At 39.8% G+C, this 25386-nt stretch overlaps 1 non-coding gene and 1 pseudogene across 1 annotated transcript; both read right to left on the reverse strand.

The window, feature by feature from the left end:
- Positions 1-15951: 15951 nt before the first annotated feature.
- Positions 15952-16148, reverse strand: LOC145277219 (U2 spliceosomal RNA). Its single transcript, XR_013868123.1, has one exon. It is a non-coding gene; the product is annotated as a U2 spliceosomal RNA (small nuclear RNA).
- Positions 16149-21359: 5211 nt separating this feature from the next.
- On the reverse strand, positions 21360-21497 carry LOC145277322 (U2 spliceosomal RNA; annotated as a pseudogene).
- Positions 21498-25386: the final 3889 nt, after the last annotated feature.

The following is a 25386-nucleotide window of genomic DNA, read 5'->3' on the forward strand; positions in this document are numbered from 1 at the left end:
TATACCGGAATGCCTCCGATAATTATAGAAAATCGAAAAAAAAAATCATGAAAGATGGAACAGTCCGATTTAGGCAAAAGTTACCACTTTTACAGATTCTAAGATAGCAAATGCATTTGAGAAGTTTTCTCATCACACGAACAAATGTGTCCGGCGTATAAAATCTACAGTAAGTTCTTTTATATAAAAGGGGTTTCTGTTTAGAACACAGTTAAACCATTATACTTGATTTTTGCATTTTAAACTTTAATTCAAGCAATTACCACCACGCAAGAAGAAAGGCCGAACGTATAAAATACACAGTAGGTTATTTGATATGACATGTGACGCGGTCGAAATGAAGATTTCTGTTTAGAGCACAAATGAAGCATGATACTTGACTTTGGCATTTTAAACATTGATCCAGCCATTATATATAAAATAAATGTATAAAATCAACAGCGGGTTCTCTACAGTGCAATGTATTATGGAATAAATCAGTATGGGGAGTTCTAAGAAGCATCCTCCCGCTGCACCGCGATAGGTTCCCAAATAGAAATAGCAATCAATCGATTCGATTGAAAAAATAGGCGATTTCACCGATTTTTATCACAATAAAACATGGGAGGGAGAAACAATAGATGATCCTTATTAAATCCTGGGCAGAATCGGGTCTCTCTGCTAATCAATTATAGAAATCGATATAAAGATTCACAAACTTGAAAAGATGCCCCGAGTACGGTCGGAGTAACATCGACCAAAGCATTTTGCAAGTAACATCCAACATTTACATACATAATAATTCAAATACAAATTACTACTTCGCATTAATACGAAACATGCAATTAATGTTCACATCATAGTGTGCATTGTATTTGGCTAAAACTAATTAAATTTATCAATTGTATAGATGTTTCTTTTCGAAATTCAATACAGATCGAACAGAAATTTTAAAGAAGTTATATACTAAATAGAAATTTTCACATTTCTTCCCTGACATAGCTGGCAGAAAGAAAACAAGCTACCTATATAGATTAAATAAAGTATCTAGTTCAGAACTCTTTATAGATTCCAGGGTCCGAGACGACGCATCTGGAGACGGTCGAGGGATCAACTAAGCTAAATGTGTTTTAGAAAAAAAGTGACTGATGTATGGTTTAGAAAGACCGTGTAAAATACATGACTATCTTTATTTTTTCAAGATTTAAATAGGATTGTCAATCTAATAGAGGACTGTTTAAAAAATCAGTAACCAATGACCATTCAACAATGTTGCCTTAGTAATTAGAATCTTTAACGGATGAATGCCTACTAAGCTAAAATTGTCTTCGAAGAAACAGAAACGGAACTGACTGATGCATTACTTGCCAATAAAATTGATGCTTTAATCAATGTTTTTTTTTAACACGCATGATGATAGAATGTTAATAAAAAACCAATACATTTATCAGAAATTTCAATCATGTCCGCATTGCAGTATTCTTAAAGGTTTAGTACACATGCACGGAAAGACATAATCGAATTTTAAGTAGATGGAATTCGGAGATCTAACAAGTCAAAGGGGAATTGTAATATTAAATTTTGACCGAAACATTTTAGATAGAAAAAGAACATAGTATATAGATCTGAGGGGATACAAACGAATAATGAAACAAATAAAAGGTTAAAACTGAAAAATCAAGCCGAACAAATGGGACCCCTCTTCACTAGTAAATAAATCCGTTATGGCAAATATTAACTTTCACCATGACTAATGTTTGTGCAAAATATCAAAGAAATCCAACGCGTGATTACTGAAAAAAAAGCACGAACCAAAGAGCTGGCGAACGGGAATTAATTACTATGTCCAATCTATCCTTTGTCGGAGCACCAAAAACATGATATGTGGATCTATGGGATATAAACGAACTATGAAACAAAAATAACATGAAATAAACAAAAAGATAGAAAAGAACAGATGACTTGTAGTTTCATAACAGATACTTTACACTGCTCCTAACCAAAAATTGTGTGTCTTTTCCAGTAAGAATCAGAAAAATATATTCTCTTGAAAACATATTTATTTACGAAAATCATGCAAAAGTCATCCACAAATTAGGCACAAGGCCATTCAAAAGTGTGGGTTATGGTAATCCTTGTCACTGTAATTTATAACTGTCCAAGCTATTCCTAGCTAGAGTCTTCGATAACCATAATACCACATTCATTCATTCACTCCAGTGGTTGTCCTACTTTAGATTCCCAGATCGATTTTTTAACAGTATAAAAGACCAAACGTGTATTCAAATAATCCCAGATAACATGTTGCTATACAAAAATAACATTAAAATAAAGCTTAGATGTATTTGGGCAAACTTCGAGAATTAGAATGCATTCTATTAAAATAAAAATTATATGCCTATAGATCTTTTAATACAGGTCTCATATTCCATGAGTGATGTCTCTGACAAAAGGCGAAAAACATTTTCTAGGTTCGAATCTATCCATCACATACTCCTCGTTTGCTAGTTTTTAATTTTAAAGTAGTATATTGCATCTATCGCATCAAATGGCTTCATGCCTTATCTAAATCGATTTCCATGAACAAAATAATATAACATAAGTTTCAAAAATGTTTGAAAATATATAGATTATTCTAAACAGTTCAAACATCTAAAACACGTTGGGGTGAAATCATATATACCTTGTGAAGGTAAATCCTTACTTCATTGTATAGGGTTGTTAATATATAGCGTTTAAACAAACAAGATATAACATGCGAACAATTGCATTTCACTAAGATATAAACAAGTGAATTATTTCTATTTGCGAGTGCATTGCGCTGGTAAGGTTGCTTCGTTGATCGGGAAGCACATCAGCTGTAAGCTATGAGGATTTCAATCATGTGAATTGTTTGGAGCGGGAATTTCGATTGTTAATCAGTGGTGTCGGTGCGCTTTGGAAGATCGGTAAACATGTTCTATGAAGGCGGGAAGACCGTTATCAAGATGGAAGTGACGAAAATGAAAACGGGGGGAGGTAAGAAGTTAAGGTGGGCGGATCGTAACAATAATGACGAGGTGAGGGAGATTCAGAATAAAAAGGCTAAATTTAGACGATTTAAGATAGAGAGGGGGGGTATTGACACGAAGAAAGAATCTGATTCCAGAGAAGTAAAAGGACAAGAAGTATAAGAGAGGAAGATGGGATGAGAGAATGAATGACGTCGAAAGAAATGAAAAAGCTATGAACATAGAAAGAAAGCAAAGAAAGAATATGAAAGATTAAGAAAACCAAAGAATGAAAAATTCGGAGCCTGAGGAAAGGAAAAGTAAGAAATTGGGAAAGCACATGAAGAAATAGAATGAGAAACAAAAACGAAATAGAATGAGAAAAAAAGAAAAAAAAAGATGAAGATGAATTTAAAAGGCCAAATAGATAGATGATGTAATTCTGAATTTTTGAGATGAGATGTGAATGCTTGTGTTATGATGATTAATCGGACTATTATTAACTATGTGTAATTAGCAAAACGTTTTGGTTGCTACAACCTGCGACCTTCTTCGGGTGCTGAAAACACGCTTTCTTTTTTCTATTAAGGAAAAGAGGATTGGCTCTGCATTACACGGATACGACACAGCAAAACATTACAAGTGCATTTGAGAAATTTTATTACCAGACAAGCTGAAAAGTCCGACATATAAAATCAACAGTAGGTTCTCCGACATGACAGAGGCGCATTCGAAATGAATGTTTCTGTTTAGAGCACAACTAAAGCATGATACTTGCCTTTTGCATTTTAAACTTTAATTCAAACCATCATATATAAAAACATTTTTATATATAAAATTAACAGTAGGTTCTCTACAGTGCAATGTAGACTACAATATATTGTGGACTAAGTCATCGTATGAAGCTTCTTCGCGGCGCACCTTGATGGGTCCCCAACTGGAGCAGGAAAGTAATCGATTTGATTGAAAAATGAGCGCTTTCAACGATTTTGAGGACAATAAAAAATATTGGAGTGCGTTACATTAATTGATCATCATTCAATCTCGGGCAACGTCGGATCTCCTGCTAGTAACTGATAATCTGTAATATTGTATATACAAGAAAGTTTTCCATGCGACTAAGCTCACTTAAAAAATTGAAAACTTGTTTAAAAAGAAAAATCAAAATTTAACATTTTCTTTGATAAATGATCGATATTTTCCAATCATTTGATCTATTGGTTATAACTTTCCTACAACGTTAACTAATTCTCATGCATCAGTTGGCAAACTAAATACCCTTTTCTAATTCATTTTTGCATTATTACGGACGTGCTGATTGTAAATGAGTGCTCAGGGGCAAATAAAACATGTTACGTATAATTATTTTGTCAGATTCAATTTTCTATTTTTATTTAATTACATGTACTTGACATGATTGCGATTCATGTTCTGCTGTCACATGCGACAATTGGTAATCTTATAGAATTCCTTTGCAACTCATTACGGTTATTAACGATTTAAATGTTGGGTTAGACAATGTCAGCTGCAATTTGTGTATTACTGTCGCCTCTTTTGTTAATTCCCACTGCAGCCAATTAGAAAACTTCGTATTTTAGTACTGAAAATAATTAGAGATAACCTGCTACTTAGTTTAAGTATTCTAACCATGCATAAACGCATGGAATGGGCTCAAGATTAGTTCTAAGATTGTCTTTGTGTTCTCTATAAAAATAAAGACTACGACATCTGCGCGAAGTCTAAACATGTATTCTTATGTAAAATTAAATTAGATTATAACAATGTTCGCGAATCTCTAATTGCACCCCTAAAATAGGTATAAAAGTATGCATGCACGCTTGCAGCGGCCCTGCTGTTTTGACAGTGTCGGCGATCACGGCTCTCCAAATTGTAGAGCCATGGTAATCTCGGAAAGACAAGTAAAGACGGTAGTTTCCCGGCTACTTTCCGTCTTGATTTTGGGGGGTGTATCTCCCCTCGTGAGTCAAGCACGCCCCCAGATAACCTGAACATTTCTACAACTCAGCGCGGTTCCCAAATTGTCACCCATCTGGTACTGGCCAGGCTTATCCTTGCTTAACTTCGGTGATCTGACGAGAACCGCGATGTTAACGTAATTCTATCGTATAACAGTATAACTCCCTAAAAAAAAAAAATAATAATAATCAAATTTACGAGATTTACATCTTATGGATAACATTTTCCGGCGCAGTCCTCGAATCTAATAGCTTTTTTTAATCGGACTGCCAGAATTTGGAATTCCCCTCCTGTCTCTTGCTGCTTCTCCGACTTTACTAATTTACAGAAGTTTAAGTTTAATCTGAACAAACGAATCGCTGCTCAACTCCTCACCATCCCCCCTGTTAGACATGATAGGAAATAGTACCTATTTACAATGCCTCCCCACGGGGCAGAGTTAGACACCAGGGTCGTTTTTTAATGTGAAGAAAAGGTATAAAAATAAAAATTGTCTCAGTCGTGAAGGGTTTCTCCTCCACTGAAAGAGAACGAGAAATGGAAGTGCCGCATCTGAAGAACAGATAGTATTTATTTGCTCACCCACCGAGCAAATTAGGCACAAGGCCAATTTTTAATGTGAGGAGTGAAGGGAGGGGGGAAGGGAAAAAGGGGACCAGCTCCCGAGAGGTGGGAAATGGGAGCTGGTTAAAGGTCAGGTATGTGGGGTTGCCCCACATCTGGTCTTTGCTTGCAGTATCTGCCGGAACAGATGGTATTTATTTGCTCCCTCACCGAGCAAATTAGGCACAAGGCCGATTTTTAATGTGAGGAGTGAAGGGAAGGGGAAGGGAAAAGGGGACCAGCTCCCGAGAGGTGGGAAATGGGAGCTGGTTAAAGGTCAGGCATGTGGGGTTGCCCCCACATCTGGTCTTTGCTAGTCATAGCTAGTCATAGCTTGCAGTATCTGCCGGAACAGATGGTATTTATTTGCTCCCCTACCGAGCAAATTAGGCACAAGGCCGATTTTTAATGTGAGGAGTGAAGGGGAAATGGGGACACACTCCCCGGGGAGTAGGGGAGCTGGATAGTGACAATTGGTATGAAGGGTTTCCCCTACATTGACCAAGGTCTTATATGTGGGGTCGCCCCCACATATGGTCTTTGCTTGCAGTATCTGTCGGAAAAACCTTGATTCGAGTAAAGCAACTGGCCCTGATGGTATTCCAATTATAGTACTCAAAAAACTTCAACCTGAATTAGCGCCCATACTTACAAAACTGTTTAAACGTTGTCTTAAGGAGAATAGTTTCCCATCTCCCTGGAAAATCTCATCAGTATGCCCTGTATTTAAGAATTCAGGTGATCGCTCATCCCCCTCTCAGTACAGGCCAATAAGTCTCCTGTGCGTCATGAGTAAGTTGCTAGAATCTGTGTTAAATACAGAAGTAATCAAACATCTCAACAAAAATAACCTTCTTAGTGACACTCAATATGGTTTCCGTTCTGCTAGATCTACAGCAGATGTCCTTACAATTATATCGCATAGGATTAGCAAATCTCTCGACGGTGGCAATCTTTCTAGGGCAATTGCTCTTGACATATCTAAAGCCTTTGATAGGGTATGGCATAAAGGTTTACTTCATAAGATCGCTAGCTATGGTATAGCTGGAAAAGTCTTCTCAATTATTAAATCATTTCTTTCTGATAGGTTCATAAGAGTAGTAGTTGAGGGGCAAAAATCAGAAGCTCACAGTATTAATGCCGGTGTCCCTCAGGGATCCATCCTGGGCCCAACTCTTTTCCTGATCTACATTAATGATCTTCCAAATCATATCCTTACATCATTTGTAGACATTTATGCTGACGACACTACCATTTATGGTACCACATCTAAGACAGTAAACGACCAAGTTCTCTCCAATTCTCTCTCCTCTGATCTTGAGCACGTAGTACAATGGGGAAAGGAGTGGCTGGTTACTTTTAATGCATCTAAAACCAAGCTTCTCTCTTTACATCATCAACATTCTAATCCACATTTGTCATCAATTGAAATGAATGGCTCTCGTCTTCAGGAGGCCTCAAGTTTTGACAAGCTTCTGGGCTTGATCATTACTCCTGATCTTAAATGGAACACGTATATCAAATCTGTTGCCAAGGCCGCTGGAAAAATGGTGGGATCTTTCTATCGATCCAGTAGATATCTCACTGCTGATGCTATTCTCTACCTATATAAGAGCCAGGTACGTCCAAGGATGGAATACTGTTGCCACATCTGGGCAGGAGCTGCTAGAAAGGACTTGTCCTGCCTTGATAGAGTTCAAAATAGACTTCGTAGCCTCGTAGGAGATGTCCTTTTCTCCTCCTAGCAACCTCTATCTCACAGAAGAGATGTTGCGAGTTTGTCTCTGATGTATCGTTATTTTCATGGAAAGTGTTCAACTGAGCTTCAATCTTTGGTCCCCCCTCGCCAAACTTTCACAAGAAACACTCGTCTAGCTGTAAACACTATCAATAATTTCCCCCACTCTTTATCTGTGCCTAAACCTAAACGTAGATTCCATGAACAAAGCTTCTTTCTTAGAACTGCACGCCTGTGGAATTGTCTTCCGTTTTCCTGCTTTCCGGCTGACTACAATATGGTTGTGTTCAAGTCTAAAGTAAATAAGTTCTTGATGAGCCGTTCCATATAAGTTATTAAATTTACCAAATTTTCATTACTAATGATTACTATATTTTCCAATTTCTACTGTACACTCTTTAACCCTTATCCTTGAGTGGCCTCTGGGCCTTGAGAGGTGGGAAATGGGAGCTGGTTAAAGGTCAGGCATGTGGGGTTGCCCCCACATCTGGTCTTTGCTAGTCATAGCTAGTCATAGCTTGCAGTATCTGTCGGAACAGATGGTATTTATTTGCTCCCCCACCGAGCAAATTAGGCACAAGGCCGATTTTTAATGTGAGGAGTGAAGGGAGGGGGAAGGGAAAAAGGGGACCAGCTCCCGAGAGGTGGGAAATGGGAGCTGGTTAAAGGTCAGGCATGTGGGGTTGCCCCCACATCCGGTCTTTGCTAGTCATAGCTAGTCATAGCCAGTCATAGCTTGCAGTATCTGCCGGAACAGATGGTATTTATTTGCTCCCCCACCGAGCAAATTAGGCACAAGGCCAATTTTTAATGTGAGGAGTGAAGGGAGGGGGAAGGGAAAAAAGGGGACCAGCTCCCGAGAGGTGGGAAATGGGGGCTGGTTAAAGGTCAGGCATGTGGGGTTGCCCTCACATCTGGTCTTTGCTAGTCATAGCTAGTCATAGCTTGCAGTATCTGCCGGAACAGATGGTATTTATTTGCTCCCCCACTGAGCAAATTAGGCACAAGGCCGTTTTTAATGTGAGGTAAAAACCAGCTCCCCTAAAAGTAGGCAAAAAGGGGGCACTCTGGTTACCAAAAATAATAATTGTCCCAGTATAGAGGGTTTCCCCTCCATTGACTGGTACAAATTATCTTAAGTGCAACATCTGCCGGAACAGATACTACACGTTGATCTTGTTTATATATTTTATTGAGAAAGAAAAAATTGAACATAAAAAACGAACAAAAAATTCAATTCAACAAAATTAGGCACAAGGCCCTACAAGAAATTGGGAGGGGGAGGGTACAGGGTCTTTTTGACTATGTAACAGATGAGACTTTGAAGTCTTACTCTTGACTGGCAACATTTACCAAAATACCTCAATCACTCTGTGGATCCTAATCTAACTAATAACCCCAGCGTTCAATGTAAAATTTAACTATTTACAATTTGTATATTCATTTCTGTATGTTGTGTGTGCATTTTCTTTTTTTTTTTTTTTTTTTTTTTTTTTTTTTTTTTGTGTGTGTATGTGTGAGAAAATAAAGTTCGATTTCATTAGAAAGAGTTCTTGAATTAATTGGCGTAAAATGTTCGTGGAGTGGGAAAAAACTAATGAAAGTGTTCATTTCAAAAATAAAGAAAAAACTACTAATGTGTTGTTAGTAAGACCCCCCTGTACTATTCTATGTGGCTAGATCCCCCACTGTTTTCCGGGGAACCGAAAACAAGCAGAGCATCCCTAATGGGGTTTGGGGAAGTCGCCTTAATGGAGGTGGGAGAAAATAAAGCAACGGATGGAGGGGGTAGGAAGGTGACCTCTGAGTAGGGGGATGACCGGGGGCATCAGAAAATAAAGATGAGGAGCAGGGGGGTTGGGCAGACTCAGAGGTTCTCTAATACCAAAAAATAAAATCAGGAACAGGATCTCATTTGTACCACCAGTCAAGAGTTACTTTACTGAACTTATAATGCTAACCTAGGCGGGATGGGTTCCGTAGGACCCAGCACCGCCCATGCCATGCCTAAGGAGGGAACACGTATTGAAACTTGGCTCCTCGACGGATGCACAAACTAGTGCTGTGCACCCACCTCTTGTCAAATTCCACTCTAGGCAACCTCTTCCAATCGCATCTGATCTTTACTTTAAGCAAATGTTTAAAGTAAACGATCAGATCCCGATCAGGAACAGATGTCCCTTCGTGGACCAACTTGAGGCGCGCGATCCAAATGGTCATACGCGCTACTGCTAGGATCGCCAGGAAAACCAAACTTTCCTCCCTGGGGAACGGCGGCTCCATGTTGTACACAAAAGTTCCTACGTCGAGATCGAGCAGACACTCGGCATCGATGCGAGCTGTTACCCCCTCGACGTACCTTAATAGGGGCTGTATCCGGCTGCAACTAAAAAACGCGTGCTCGATTGTTTCGGGCTCGCGTTCGTCACAGCACAGACAGAAGCGGCTGGTATGTTCTTTATACCGGAAAAGTACGTCGAAGAGGGGCAGCGCATTTCGGACCAGTCGCCAAGTCAGGGAGAATTCCGAGTTATTCAGAATCTCCCGTCCCGGCGCCCAACGCCATTGAGAACGGACAACCTCCATCGACCATCCCATCCGCCTACAAAGTGGATCCTTCGCGGTCCCCTCCACTAAATCCCGATACAGTTTCTTCCTTGGCTGATCGAGGACATTGGTCCCCGGCAAAGCTCTAAGAGCGGTTCGGCATTCGGAGAAGAACTTGGACTCCCCCTTCGGTCTACGACGACCTTCTACCAAAGGGTTGGGTTTGAGATTGGGAAACGAGTTCTCAACCACAGGGACCCAAGGAGCGTCTCCTTCAAGCGAACGACCCAGGAAAGCCAATCTCTCGGCGTTTCTATGACACAAGAGACTGGGCTGACCCAGGCCTCCCTCGCTCGGATTTTGAACACAGACCTCTCTGCAGACATAATGCTTACCCTCGTTCCACATAAGTGAATCGAGGCGCCCTTGTAAGCGGGTTAGTCGTTCTGCAGGGAGAGGAAGTACAGACAAACGGTAAAGGATGAGCGGAAAGACGTATGTAGCACACGCCTCCGCCCGACCCTTCAAGGACAATTTCCTTCCAATCCAAGTCTTTACTGACGATTTGACCTTAGACTGTACTTCCGACCAATTCTTTTCCAGCTGAAGTCCCGGTCCAAACCAGACACCGAGAATGCGGACCGGTCCATCGGTCCAGCTGAAAATACCTGGAAGCGAGTTTACCCCGGTCCAGGCCCCCAACCGCAGGCCAACAGACTTGCTACGGTTGAAGATGGCCCCTGTTACTTCTTCGTATCGAGCGAGCGCCTCGACCACCGCTTGAACGTCCGTGAGGCAAGACACGAACACGGTGACGTCATCGGCGAACGCGGAAACCCTGGCTCGTGTGCCTCCAGGGAGAGCTATTCCGCGCAGGACTGGTGTAGCCGCCTCGTCCCTTAACTTGCGAAGGAGGGGTTCCAACGCCAGGACATACAACAGAGGCGACAGCGGACAACCCTGTCGCACCGACCGAGAGACAGCGAATGACTCCGACAGCTTACCGTTGATCTGCACCGCTACCGTCGGCCTGTCATACAGAACAAAGATCCACTTGCGGAAGTCCGGATTAAATCCGGCGGCCTCTAGCACAGATCCTAGGAACCGATGGTCGACCCTATCGAATGCCTTGGACTGATCCAAACTGATCAGCGCGGCTTCGGCGTCGTCTTCTGTCCCCTCTATGATCGAGCGTATCAAGTGCAAATTGTCTTGAATCGATCTCCCCTTCACAGCATAAGTCTGGTCCGGTTCGATCAAGTCAGTGATGACAACCTGCAAGCGATTCGCAAGAATCTTTGCCAAAATCTTTAACTCTGTGTTTAGCAGAGTCAAGGGCCTAAAATCATCAAAGTTTTCCCTCCCACCATGCCGTTGACCTTTCCTCAGCAATGTGATCACACCTTTGGTCACCTGTCCAGGGATGGAACCCTGGGCAAACCAATGGTTGAACATATCCTTCAGAATAGGGACCAACATGGGCGACAGCCTCAAGTAAAACTCGTAGGGTAGACCATCAAGCCCCGGGGATTTGTTATAGCCGACCTGCTTCAACGCAGTAATGACCTCATGTTCAGTAATAAGACCATCACAGCTAGCCGCCCGAGCCGCCGTGAGGCGGGGCGAGTCAGCCAAATAGCTGCCAAACTCATCAACCCTGAGTCCGGGTAGTTGGGTGAAGCGCACCGATAGATGCTCCCGAAACCCCTCGCAGATCTCCCGAGTCGATACTAAGGGGTGTCCTTCCAGGTTATGTACTTTACGAATGTACCCATCCGAACCGCGCCTTAAAGCAGCCTTACGCTCAACAGCGTCAACATTCACAGCCTCGTTAGAAACTTTCTTTAACCTAGCCCTAACTACTTGACCTTCATACCGCTCGCTAGCCAAGCGGTTGAGATCTTGTTTAGCTAGTGCTAACTCTAGGGGGTCTCCCCCCTCCACCGCCCGGGTCAGCTTATCCTCTAAACGCTTCTTTGCCTTAGCCTTATCTATCGCGAGGCGTTGGCTATACTGGACAGAGAAGCGCCTAATTTTGGCCTTGAGACTAACCCACCACTTACTCCCTGTAACCGCCCCCACTAAAGCCCGCTGAATTAGCTCAGTGACCTTCAACCGGTAGTCCTCCAGCTCCAACAAGGTGCTGTTGAACTTCCAGTATCCGGCCAGTTTAGGCCTAGCGCTTAAGCTCAAACGGGCCATAACAAGTTTATGGTCCGAGTGTCCTAGCAAGTGGAACGTGGGGCAAGATAGGAAGTCTACATCGCCTCTTCTAACTAACATCCGATCCAAGTAAGTGCTTGGATGGGAAGGCACTACAGGATGCCACGTCCACATCTCCCGCCCCGGATGATCCAGACGAAATCTGTCGACGAGATCGCACGAGGCCATCAGGTCAGACAGACTGCTGTCACACCACGCCGACCCGCTAGTCCCCCCGACCTTATCTATTTTGGGATCAAGGATTGCATTCCAATCCCCCATTAAAACTAACCGTTCCGGATCCACTAAGAAGCCCTCCAACCGTTGAAAAAAGGTTGCCCTCTCTACAGCAGCATTGGGAGCATAAACAGCAACAATCCGAAAAACACTACAATTAACAGCAACATCAACAACAAGCGCCCGCCCGTCCTCGCCTGCGTGAACAACATTCACCGACGCTGACAGGGTGCGACTCACTAGCAAGGAGATTCCACGACTATAGGTATTGCCATATGCTGAGTAGACATCGTAATCGTTTACCAGCACCTGACAATCCGCGTCACAAACAAAGTGGGTCTCCTGGATAGCGGCAATATCTACCTTGAGGGACACCAAGTCTCTCACAACGCGCGAGGCCTTGCTTCGACACCTGATGCCCCTCACATTCAATGTAGCCAAGTTCAAAGACATGATCACTTACCTCAAGCACTGTCACAGACGGGTCTGAAATCCTGGGCAGTGAGGACATGGCAGGCCTGGCCAAGGCTGCCGGTAAGTAAATCCGATGAAGGTGATCCATCCTTGGCCACGCCCCCCACGTCCAGGGGGAAGGTTAGTTTGAGTGCCCTGTATAGCGATGGGTGTACATACATGGGGATTCTACCCTCACATTTAAAGAAAATGTTGGTCAGTGAAGGATGGTCCCTATCCACCAGCTGCTGGCCTGGGATCGCATTCTTCGCTGCCTTAATCATTGCCCACATTCCTCCAGTCCTACCGTCCTTGTTGACCCTAACGAAAGTGGTCAACAAGGGAGCGTCCTTGAATTTAGTGGGGTCTGTTACTAGGTCTCCACCGACTTTTTCAAAGTTTTTGAGTTTATTGTACCGGACCTTCTGTTGTCCTTTAAGGTCCGGAGCCGGTTGGAGAGGGTCTGTTTCACAAATCCTGCTTCCTGGCAGAAAGGGGAGCTTTTTGGTCCGTTCAGTGCGGACTTTGGGAGTGGGGGAGGGGACCTCTTTTGGTTGATGGGGAGGCTGAGCGCTTGGGGAGGGGGTAGCCTGCTCGTTTTCTTCTTTTTGGCTCCTGTCACGGGATGAGGGGCGGGAAGAGTTTCTTGGGGCCTTTATAGGAGAGGGGGAAGGTTGTTCGGGTTGCTGGGGTGTTGGGATCACAGGGGGCTCATCCTGTGTTGTTGTTGCGAGGGAGTCCTTCTCAGTCTCAGTGGGGGTAGGAGGGTTTGTGCGTGTCTTGCGGCTTTTCCTCCTCCTGGCCCTCCTGATCTCTGTTGCGCTCAGGGCCATAGAGACTGTTGTTGTCTCTTCCTCTGCCTCTGACACGGCCTCCTCCTCAGATTCTGGTAGTTTCCTCTTGTTTGAGGAGGAGGGTGTCTGTGTGTCCATTTTCTCCGTCTCGCTCTTCGGTTGTTCTTGGTCTTGGATGACTGTCTGCAAGGATGGCTGTTTGTTGATCTTGCCTTTCTTTACGACCGTCACCCAGCCTGTCGGTGCCTCTGGAGGATTTGCGGCCGGCGCGGGAGCAGCGGCTTGATTTGTTGTCACGCTTGTTCCCGCCGCTTTTGTGGGCTTCTTCCCTCCATTCCTCTTTGGACAGTCCTTCGCCATATGCCCTTGTTGTGTGCACAGCCAGCAATGAGGCCTCCTCCCTTCCACTATAAGGGAGAGTGTCCACTCTCCGAACTTGAGTGTGGCTGGGATGGCGTAGAATCCAGCCTTGTCCAGGACCATCTGTACTTTGTAGTCCCCGGTCATGATGTTTCTTAATCCGCGGACCGGGGTGACTTCCTCTACGTCTCCATACTGGCTTAGGATAGCCCCCAGTTGTTTGGCCTCCATATAGCAGGGGACGTTTAGAGCAGAAACATTTGCTCTCCTCTTGTTCATATAGATGGGTTGGAGCTTTATGTTCCTGCTCTGATGGCAGGTCCTGGACAGCCTGACTGCGTCTTCGGAGGTGGGGAGCAGAACATCCCACTGTGCGTAACTCCTTCTACAGATGTAGTTGGCGGGAATGTTCTGCTCCAGCAACACGTTCATCATGGTGTCCTTGTTGACGCCCGTCAGACCCCTTGTCTTGGTGTCTGAAGTTATCAGCGAGAGCACTCTTTTCTCCAGAACTTCCACTTGACCCGGGAGGGGTTGGATGTTGTTCCCCTGGGTATACTCCTTGTAAGTGGAGTCGAAGAGTGCTCTGTAGTCTTCGGGCGTCAACTTCCCTTGCTGCTCTTTGGGGCCCCATGCCGGTCCTCCATCCTGGTGGGTGTCAGCTGGACTCTGGTTGGGGGGCGTAGCTGGTGTTATGGGGCTCTCCATTGTCATGGGCATTTTTGGTTTCGGAACGGGGCCATTACCAGGCAAAGTAGGCCATTGTGTCTTTGGCGTTGTTTCGTCTTGGCTTGGTTTGCTCTCCGGGCCGCTCCCCTTTCTTATTTTCTTCCTTTGCTGGGTGGCTGTCCCCTTGGGGGATGGAGGTGTCTCCCCTTCTGGTGCCGTGTTCCCAGCTGGAGCCTTGGTGGGTACTGTCAAGGGTGTCTCTCCTTCCAACTTGCTTTTGTTACCACTGGCCGGAGAGTCACCCCTTTTCCGTATTTGGTCCTCTTGGGGAGTGTTGGGGGGCCAATCACTGTCTTCCCCGCCGAATAGTGAGCAGATGGAGGCTATTACGTCTTCATCCAGCGCCTCGGTTTGGTCCGCGGTGCTGTTTTCCTCCTTTTCTGTTGGGGAGTCGCCCTTTGGGGGAGCGGGGGATGGGTTCCCCGGTCTTCCTCCCTTGGTTCTGCCGTCCTGGGGTGCAGCTGGTTGGCTGGGTTCTGCACTTTCCCCAGCTAGTGACTTAACGGCAGCTTTTTCCGCTGGGTTGCCCTCGTGGGGAGCGGTTGCAGGTGCTTTTCGGGGGGTCGCCGCGGGCTGCGGCCCTACCCTCCCGCTTTCTTCCAAGGTCGCCGCGCGCTGGGGCCCTACCTTGTTTCCTGGCGCCGTCTCGCCGGGAGATGCATCAGCTCCCTCACATAGGGAGTCGTTAGCAGTTGAGATGCTGCGCATTTGGGGTGACGTACCCCTCCTGCCTGGCATCGTGGCGGTTGCACTGGCCGCTGGCGCGGACCAAAGTGTAGTGGGGGAAAAGAAAACCCAGGGGAATGGAGGGGGAGGAGGGGGAGGAGCGGACTTTGAAGAAATTAGAGTTTTTGACTTCCCCTCACGGGGATGTCGGGTTAGCAGCTCAGATCCCCCCGTGAGGGGGGAGAGCAGAGAAGAAAGACGCAGTGGGTGCTAGCGGGTCAGAGTGCCGCGTCGCAATTAAGAGAGAGAGGGGATAGGCATCCCTGCCCACAGAGGGGAGCAGAAACGAAGCACCCGCCCTACCCCACGTCACCCTACCCACTAACTTACCCCAACGGAAGCGAGAAAGAGAACCCTGTCTGCTCGATCCACTGGGAGAGCAGCGAAGATAGACAAAGTTTGGGCCTGGCAGGTCAGAGTGCTGCTCAGGCAATTAAGTGTGGAGGAATTAGACCATCCCCTGTCTCTAGAGGGAAGAGACCGGAACGAAGAAAAAACGCATGCAAAAAAAAAAAAAAAAAAAAAAAAAAAAAAAAAAAAAAAACAACAAAAGCAGGTCTCAACTACCAGCTAGTGGTGCTGGTCCCGAGATTCCAGTCTCCCAAAAAAGGGGATCGGTTTCCGGGTCCAAGCTCCCACAAATGTGGAGTCGGTCCTTTAGGTCCTGACTCCCCAAAGGAGGGGGTCGGTCCTTGCTAACAAAAGTTAGTATGAAAACACCTTAACCTAGCCCGAAAGCCCGGTGGCGGAAAGTTTAGTAACTGAGAGAACAGATACTACACTTTGATCTTGGCCAAAAGGCCAAGTAGCTCTTTACATTTCAAGTGACAATATATCTTGTTTGAGGCAAAAAAAGAGTTTAAAGAAAGAGAGATTAAATTGTCCTAAAACTCTAAGTGTTCTCCAAATCCATAAAGAGCTATAGGTGGAAAACTCTTGTTAGTGGTCACAAATCTGTACGTTACTCTTTATGTTCCGAATATCTACGCGTCCCCAACTCTAACTCACCTATGGAAACAGAAGCACATTAAGATTTCAAATAAGTATAATCGATTTTTCTGAGGAATATCATTTTAAAGATCGACATAATCAATTTCTAAATTGTTTGACTGATTTATATCAGACTGAAATAATCGAGTGTGCGGTTTCGATATGACTTCAATATATATATATATATATATATATATATATATATATATATATATATATATATATATATATATATATATATATATATATAAAGTATAGTGTGTATGTATATATATATATATATAAAGTATAGTATATATACATCTATAAAGCATAGTACATATAAATCTATAAAGCATAGTATATATAAATATATAAATTATAGTATATATAAATTATAGTATATATATATATAAATTATATTATATATATATAAATTATAGCATATATATATAAATTATAGTATATATATATAAATTATAGTATATATATATGTAAATCATAGTATATATATATAAATTATAGTATATATATATAAATTATAGTATATATATATATATAAATTATAGTATATATATATATAAATTATAGTATATATATATAAATTATAGTATATATATATAAATTATAGTATATATATATATATAAATTATAGTATATATATATATATATAAATTATAGTATATATATATATAAATTATAGTATATATATATATAAATTATAGTATATATATATAAATTATAGTATATATATATATAAATTATAGTATATATATATATAAATTATAGTATATATATATATATATATAAAATATAGTATATATATATATATAAAATATAGTATATATATATATATAAAATATAGTATATATATATATATATATAAATTATAGTATATATATATATATAAATTATAGTATATATATATATATATAAATTATAGTATATATATATATAAATTATAGTATATATATATATATAAATTATAGTATATATATATATAAAATATAGTATATATATATATATAAAATATAGTATATATATATATATAAAATATAGTATATATATATATATATAAATTATAGTATATATATATATAAATTATAGTATATATATATATAAATTATAGTATATATATATATAAATTATAGTATATATATATAAATTATAGTATATATATATAAATTATAGTATATATATATAAATTATAGTATATATATATAAATTATAGTATATATATATAAATTATAGTATATATATATATACATATATATATGCATATATATATATACGTATAAGTAAAGGAGTACATCTCTCAATTTTATTATCTATACATGAAAACGACACCAAAATAGAGAGTGTATTTTAAGTATAAGTGTATTCCCATTTTCACGTGAACATAAGTGAAGTAATTCTAACTTACCCTTAAATAAGCAAATGATAGTCTTCCAACATGTTAAACAATAAAATTAATGTACAAGTGTAATTTTAAGAGTTTCAGCATGTTTTTTTTATTGTTCCAATCCGTAGTGACAATTTTGGAGGAACCGGATCCCCTCCCCCATTTAAAAGTAACCTTATCATTTTAATTAAACTTAATAGAAAAGCAGGTAAATAGAAACATCATAATGTTTACTAAGTAAACAACTATGCAGTGCTGATGATCGTTATTATGGACACGATGATGTTGGTGATTCTGGTGATGATGATAATAGTTATGATGATGTTGACGACAAAATCCGACTTGAGATTTAGACATAATTCGTGTATAATAATTAGAAATTGTTTGTATAACATAAAATATGCATCAAGTGCGATTGAAAGCCAAATTACAACGCAATATTACGAAAACAAATATTTTACTTATTTTGAAATGTTGGAACGGTGCGTTGGCTACGCGATGTGAGTTCCGTTCTAGCCAACGCACCGTTTCGACATTTAAAGATACAACCGCTGAGAGACAATACGCACATGTTTACTAACTGACTTTTCTTTCTCCAACTTTACAGCATGGCAAAAAAGACAAAGAAAAGAAAGAAAAAAGATTTGCAAAATACTGAGGATGGAGTTTGACTTCAAAATATATTTAAATTATAAATTCCAAAACAAATAAAATATTTGTTTATTTTTGTGATATCGTGCTGTAATTTGGCTTTCAAGCGCACCTGATGCGTATTTTATTTTATTCAAATTAAATCAACACTTCCATAACGCAACTCACACCCCTGACGTTGGTTGTATAATAGTTTTGTTCTAGTTGTAATATTGAGAGTTAAAGGGTGCAGGTTCTTCAGTTTAGTACACGCAAATGCCATCTGCCCGCCAGCAATGCACGACAGGTTGGTTATTTAAAAGATAAAAGATGAAACAACATTTTCTGAATCTCGTTTTGCATCAAAGAATTACTTTGATCTTGGAACGACAACAGTAGGAAACGTGATACGTTCGTGTTACCATGTCACGTGAAAATATGTCGACGATACTAACAGAACGTTTATAAGATTGCCAAACTCAAAACCCAAAGCTGAAGATGATCGACCATCTTCGACATAGTGAACTGTTTTACTCGATCCAAACATTCCTCTTGTATATTCTAAGAACGAAAAACATATACGGAACTTAAGGTAACATACAATGAGCATTCAAAATGCTTAACTAATGAAAATACATAAGCTACACATAGGATGGTAGTGAATGTGTTGCTGGCGCGCTTTCCCTTCTCTTTGAGAAGAGAATTAATGTATTGCTAATCACTATAACGGATAATGCCCATGGTGCTATTGTTTTTGTTGTTGAGCATCTGATTCATACATTTCGTATGAATTAGATGAATATTATTGGCATTCATTGTTCCCATATCTTTGTAGTTAGAATTATTTCAGAAGGGTCAATATGAAGCCTGTAAATATCCTTAAGTGAAAGTGTTTCCGAGAAAGGAACTGGGGTTGAACTTGGTACACCCAGTTTGTTTGTGAGTATCATTAACATCTCAGAAAAATTCACCTCTCCGATGGTTCTGTTTTAAAATATTTTGTAAGCCAGGATGAGCTGGCTAATCAAAACCACTCTAAGATCGTGTCTAATATTTCGGCAGGGAGGCAAATAATAATGATAATAATAATAATAATAATAATTATATATATATATATATATATATATATATATATATATATATATATATATATATATATATATATATATATATATATATATATATATAGCTCATCTGTAATGTCCATTGCTAATGGAATTAGATGTGGCTTTGTGGCCGGATTCGAATCCTTTCACTAGCGGCAATCGTCACTTCCTGCACCGATGACTGCGAAAGCATGAAATACTAAAGTATATAGGTGTATAAAAATAATTATTCATAATATATATATACATATAAAGTGTTAATCTAAAAGGATTAAGGTAGTTTATTATAGAAAATCCTTAGTGTCAGAGCTCAATAAAAAGCGAAGCATATACAGGGTGTCCAATAAGTCACTGAAGAGTTTTGAACTTGTATAGATAATAATAGATAATTGCTATCTTTCTGTAATTTTAACAAAATCCGACTAGAATTTCTTTTTAAATAATGAAAAATTCAAACAATCTTTATTTATGAAAAATAATGTCTTTTAAATGTTGTCTATATTCAGCTTCTAATATTTGTGCTCTTTCCAAAGCATTATTGATGACAGAGAGCAGACTCTCAGAATTGCGATTTAACTCCCTTATTTCGTTCCTGATATTTTCCTTAAATTTTTGCAGGGTTGGGAGTTTGTTAATAGACTCTTATATAGACTCTCTCTTTTTGTTGCAACTTTGGCTATTTCTTACATGAAAATGCCGTCGATAAGCTCATTGAATCAAAACAGTTAACCCCTGATTTTGGTAAAACAATTTCAAAACTTGCGTACGTTGTCCAATGGTATACTTAACCTTAATTAGTTTCCAAATATTATCTGTAAAATATCTTAAATGAAGTAAACAAAATAATAATAAATAGTAACACGGCAAAGATTTTCAACCCCTTAGTGACTTTTTTGGATAGCCTGTATAATAGTTGAAAAGAGATTGGGTTAAGTGTGTATTTTGCTTTAAGCATTGTATATATACATATTTATAAGCAAATACACACACACACACACATATAACTAAAACAATATATGCATATACATGGGTACATAAACACCTATATGCATGCGCACGCACGCGTTATATGTGCGGCGTTTCGTATTATCTTCATTTGTTTGTTTTAATTTAAACCACATCATGTTTCGACTGAATGAGTTTACTAAAATATAAATGCACGCAACTAGCGAGAACCAGAAGTGACGTCAGCCAGTAGAGGGTAAGAGGTAGTCTAATTGATGGCGCTTATTTTTATTTCGATGTTTTTCTACTTGTATAAAAAAATTCAATCAATTTTTTCCTAGTTAACACAAAATCTAGTTCGTCATTTACCGTTCTAGGTTTCTGTGCGAAAAGACTGCTTGGAAAAATCAAAATGGAGGCGGATATCCGGCACCCATTTAACGAAGTTTCCGAATAAAAAAATAAATACGGTTTCTGCATGTTTGCGCATATAGTATACGTGCTGGAAAACTGTTTGATAAAAGTTCGATGCAAGAAACTATGCGTTCTAAAATACGTGTAAATATGTTCATAGCTTTTATATTCAAAACGAGAATAAATCCGTTCTTAAGTTGTATCCATTCAATCTGCATGTCAAGATGAAAGTTCGATTTTAAATTGAAGCACAACAGACGAAAGAACCCACTAATTAAAAACGTGAACGACTAGAAAACAAGGCCGATAGCCATTAGTCGCGTGCTCTTGTGTAAGGAATGAATGCGTGAATGTAGGATTGACATGAAATTCCTAAAGATAAACTAAAATGACCGAAAAATGGGCTGAAATGACTTAAACAAATAAAAAGTAAACGACTTAGAATGACTTTAATGAACTTAAGGATGAATTGAATGACTTGAAAATAACTGGAATCCTTCAAAAACAACTTGAATGATCTGGAGAATGACTTGAATGGCTTGAGACTGACTGTTATAAAGTGAGTGATCATTTTACATTAAATTAATACAGAAAAGTGATCCCCACTTTATATCACAAAGTTACAAACATAAGTACAGCATGTAGTAAGAACAGATACTATACTTTGATCTTGGCCAAAAGGCCAATAAAAGCGGTATTTATTTGCTCCCCTACCGAACAAATTAGGCACAAGGCCGATTTGTAATGTGAGGAGTGAAGGGGAAATGGGGACTAACTCCCCGGGAAGCTGGATAGTGACAATTGGTATTAAGGGTTTCCCTACATTGACCAAGGTTTATATGTTGGGTTGGTATTTATTTGCTCGCGCACCGAGCAAATTAGGCACAAGGCCGATTTTTAATGTGAGGAGTGAAGGGGAAATGGGGACCAGTTCCCCGGGGAGTAGGGGAGCTGGATAGTGGCAATTGGTATGAAGGGTTGCCCCTACATTGACCAAGGTCTTATCTGTGGAGTCGACCCCACATAGGGTCTTTGCTTGCAGTATCTGCCGGATAGATACTACACTTTGATCCTGGCCAAAAAGCCAAGAAAATCTTAAAAAGCTAAGAACAGCATGTATTAAGAACAGACCTTTGATCTTAATCAAAAAGGCCAAGCACAAAAGTGTTACGGACAGACCGACGGATAGACCGACGGAGTGACTTATAGAGTCGCTTGCACGCGACTAAAAATCGACCGAAAAAAAAAACAGGACCCGTGCAAATCCCACAATATTAAATATATTTATCAACAAATATGTTTTGATAAAGCTGATATTTTTTGGATAGCGCAAAAACATGTTTTGGTCAGAAAAACCAATATCACATAACAAATATCAATTTATTAATATTGCTTTGAAAAAACTGTCCATCATTATTCAAATATAGAGCTGACCCAAATGATATAAATTAATAATTTCCAATAAATACTCAGAAAGTGATATTGTGCTACGTAGTTCAATACAAATAATAATAAAATCACATTGTAAGAGACGATTTTTTATTTACTTTCTCAGTCAAAAACCTCTTGCAAACAATGTTCTTTTCTAATATGTTTCTCTCCTGTGTTCTTTTTTTTTCGCTTATTTCTTTCTTCGTACAAATTAACTAAGACATGGCACAAGCAGAATATTTAGATTCTATTTACAAAATTAAGCATAAAAAAACTAGAAAAATGTTTAACGTATCATAGAACAAAAGACAGAGTAACATATAGAAGGTAATTGTCGCATCCACAATAAACAATGAATGTTTAATTCCTGCATAGAACACTAAAATGCTATTTAAACGAAACTAACGGACTCAAATACTGGCAGCCAGAACCTACGCATGAGAGACAAAATAGAATTCTATTTCAAGCAAAAAATAAACAACAAAAAAACAAAAAGAAAGTCTCCTTTAAAGTAATTTTTTCTAAAATTTTAGCAAAATTTATTTGGAACGTACTCTAACTAAACATAATAAACGTCAGCCACGAAAATTCAATTTTCACGTGAATTTTTGAATGATTTGGATTATATTTAATAGGGTGGGCCAATCCTCTCATATTTCTTAAAAGGTTATAATTATTCATTTATATTACTGAAGAGTATTTGATACCCTGATAAAAATAAATCTACTTAATATTTTACTGTCAACCAAGTTCAGACGTTCTCCGAATCTTACGAAATGGAGCGGAAAGGTTCGCCGTTGCTTTTAAAAGCATATGTAGGTATGGGGGGAAAACAGGTGGTAATTTGTAGTAATCGATAGAGAGAAAGAGAGTTAGAGGGAAAGAGAGAGTGGGAGAGAGCAGAAAGCGTAAAGGAAAAATTGCTCGAAGGGTAGTGGTGGTAGAAGCAAGTGTTCAGTAATGGAAGCTAAAGAGAATTCATCGATAAATCTCTCCATTACTCAATGCTACTTGAAGGATACCATCGACCTGTTTGTAGATTTCCCTTCTGAGCATGTCAAGGTTAACGCGCTGACGGAATAGATTTAATTGGCAGACAAATAGATATATATCATTGCCCTTTGTAGAAGGAATCGAGTTCTCTAGGTAGTTTATAACTAAGGACTAGTATTCTTTCTTTTACTTTCGTAGCAATATTAATAATTTAACGGAAATCTCTCCCGACTGCTGTCCAAACAGTAGTTTTTTTTTTTAATTATTGCCTTAAACACTTACCATGTGTAGCCACGATGAAGAGTAAGTAATGCCGTGAAACGGCTGCCTCTCGGTGCAGCGTTATATATATATATATATATATATATATATATATATATATATATATGATGATGATTGCAACGTCTTGTCAGACGAGTGCCACTCCCTCAGACATTTAAAATCCATGATTCCAAATATCTGAGGGAGTATCTATACAAATATGATGTTACAGAGTATTAGCTTTGTACGTGAGCTAAGTCTCTCTCTCTCGGTTCAAAATGTTGAGATCCAGCAGGTCATGTCATATGCTACTGGTACCATGTAACCCAGTACTACCTGCCTCATGGTCGGGTCACCGGCAACTAAACTGGTTCCCCCACCAGACTTGTTTGGTGAGGAGGGCGGCTAGTCTCGCTGAAGGATTAAAAACAAGACTTTTCAAAGGGCGAATGAACTCTTTTTCTGGGTCAACAGTCAACTAGCACCGTGTATATTTGTGTGTGTGTGTGTATGTGTATTGGTGTAGAGAGGGCTCTCGTAAGCCGTGGTGAAGGCAACCTTTCTAGGAGAAGCAAATCTCTAATTTAAAAAACCATAAAGCGGAAGACCAGTACCCGCATTAAGCTGGTCTGCAGTTTATATATATATATACATATATATATATATATATATATATATATATATATATATACATATATACATACATACATACACGCACACACAAACACACTTGCTGTATACACCCGGCGTTGTCAGATTAAAACATATATGCAGGTAGAGGGTTTAATCACATACTATTTAAAATACATCGAATATCCTATAACCCTATACGTTCTCTGTGCCGCATCGGTCAGATCCTGGTTCACGTGATCATATTTTGGATATACCACTGGCCGTGTTCGTCGATCCCGGCTCACAGGACCATAGATGCAACCCAGCAGGATTAGTCTTAATTGTCTAGTGGTGGACTCTTCAAGGGTGACAGGCTCACTGGTCACTGTAAAATACGGTTCTGCTGCTCAGTGCACGTGAAACTTGCATGGCCCTAAGTCTATGTGGCAACTCTTATCTTCGGTCGTTTTTCGTCAGATGCTGAGGTTTGGTTCATCCTTCGTAGATGCTTTGATGAATGGATTGTATGCTGCCCTTCTCAGCTGCAATTTGGCATCGGTACTGTAACAAAACGTGTTTCAATTCAACAGTTCAAAAACTAACTCAGAGCATTTCTTCTGAACAAAAATAATTCTTTTTTAAAAAAAGCTTCATGGTAAATGTTGTACGTGGAAAACTTAGTTCTTCGAATTTTCAATGATCTCTGATGCAGATTGTACAATTTAAGTTCGTTTAGACAATTTCTTAGCTAAGAACAGGGGCTTTTCAACTTAACTTTTCTGGGGGGTTGGCCACCAGGACCAAGGCCTAGTGCGGCGCGTTGTTTCTAACGCCAGTCAGCTAAAGACTTATTTCTAAAAACACAATGGTTTTTATTAAATTAGCTTATTCCCCCTCTGGCATTTGTAGATAACTTGTTTCTCTTTACCTCTGAATCTCTTTTTTCTCTATTTCATCCTCTTTTTCTTTTCTCTTTTCTTGTGAATTTCTTCTTTCTCTTTAGTAACCATATTTCTCCCTAATTCTCCATTCCTCTTTTATCCCTCTTTCTCTTCAACTCAAATTACTTTTCTCTTAAAGAAACTGCATTATCTTCCAAGGTTCAATTCCCATCACTCACCTCGTGGTCTAGCACTTAAACACAACAGGTGGACGAAACTACAACATTTCCCCAGACACTAAAATAGACATTTTGAATCTAAGTTATTGTACCTGTCTCTCTCAATTAGTTATTTAAAATCCATTTTTACCAAACCAACTAGAAAACAATCTCTCTCCCTAGCTCCCT

Source organism: Euprymna scolopes, chromosome 5 (genome assembly GCF_053919585.1).
Source record: "Euprymna scolopes isolate OS-2025 chromosome 5, ASM5391958v1, whole genome shotgun sequence".
NCBI classification, from domain to species: Eukaryota; Metazoa; Mollusca; class Cephalopoda; order Sepiida; family Sepiolidae; genus Euprymna; species Euprymna scolopes.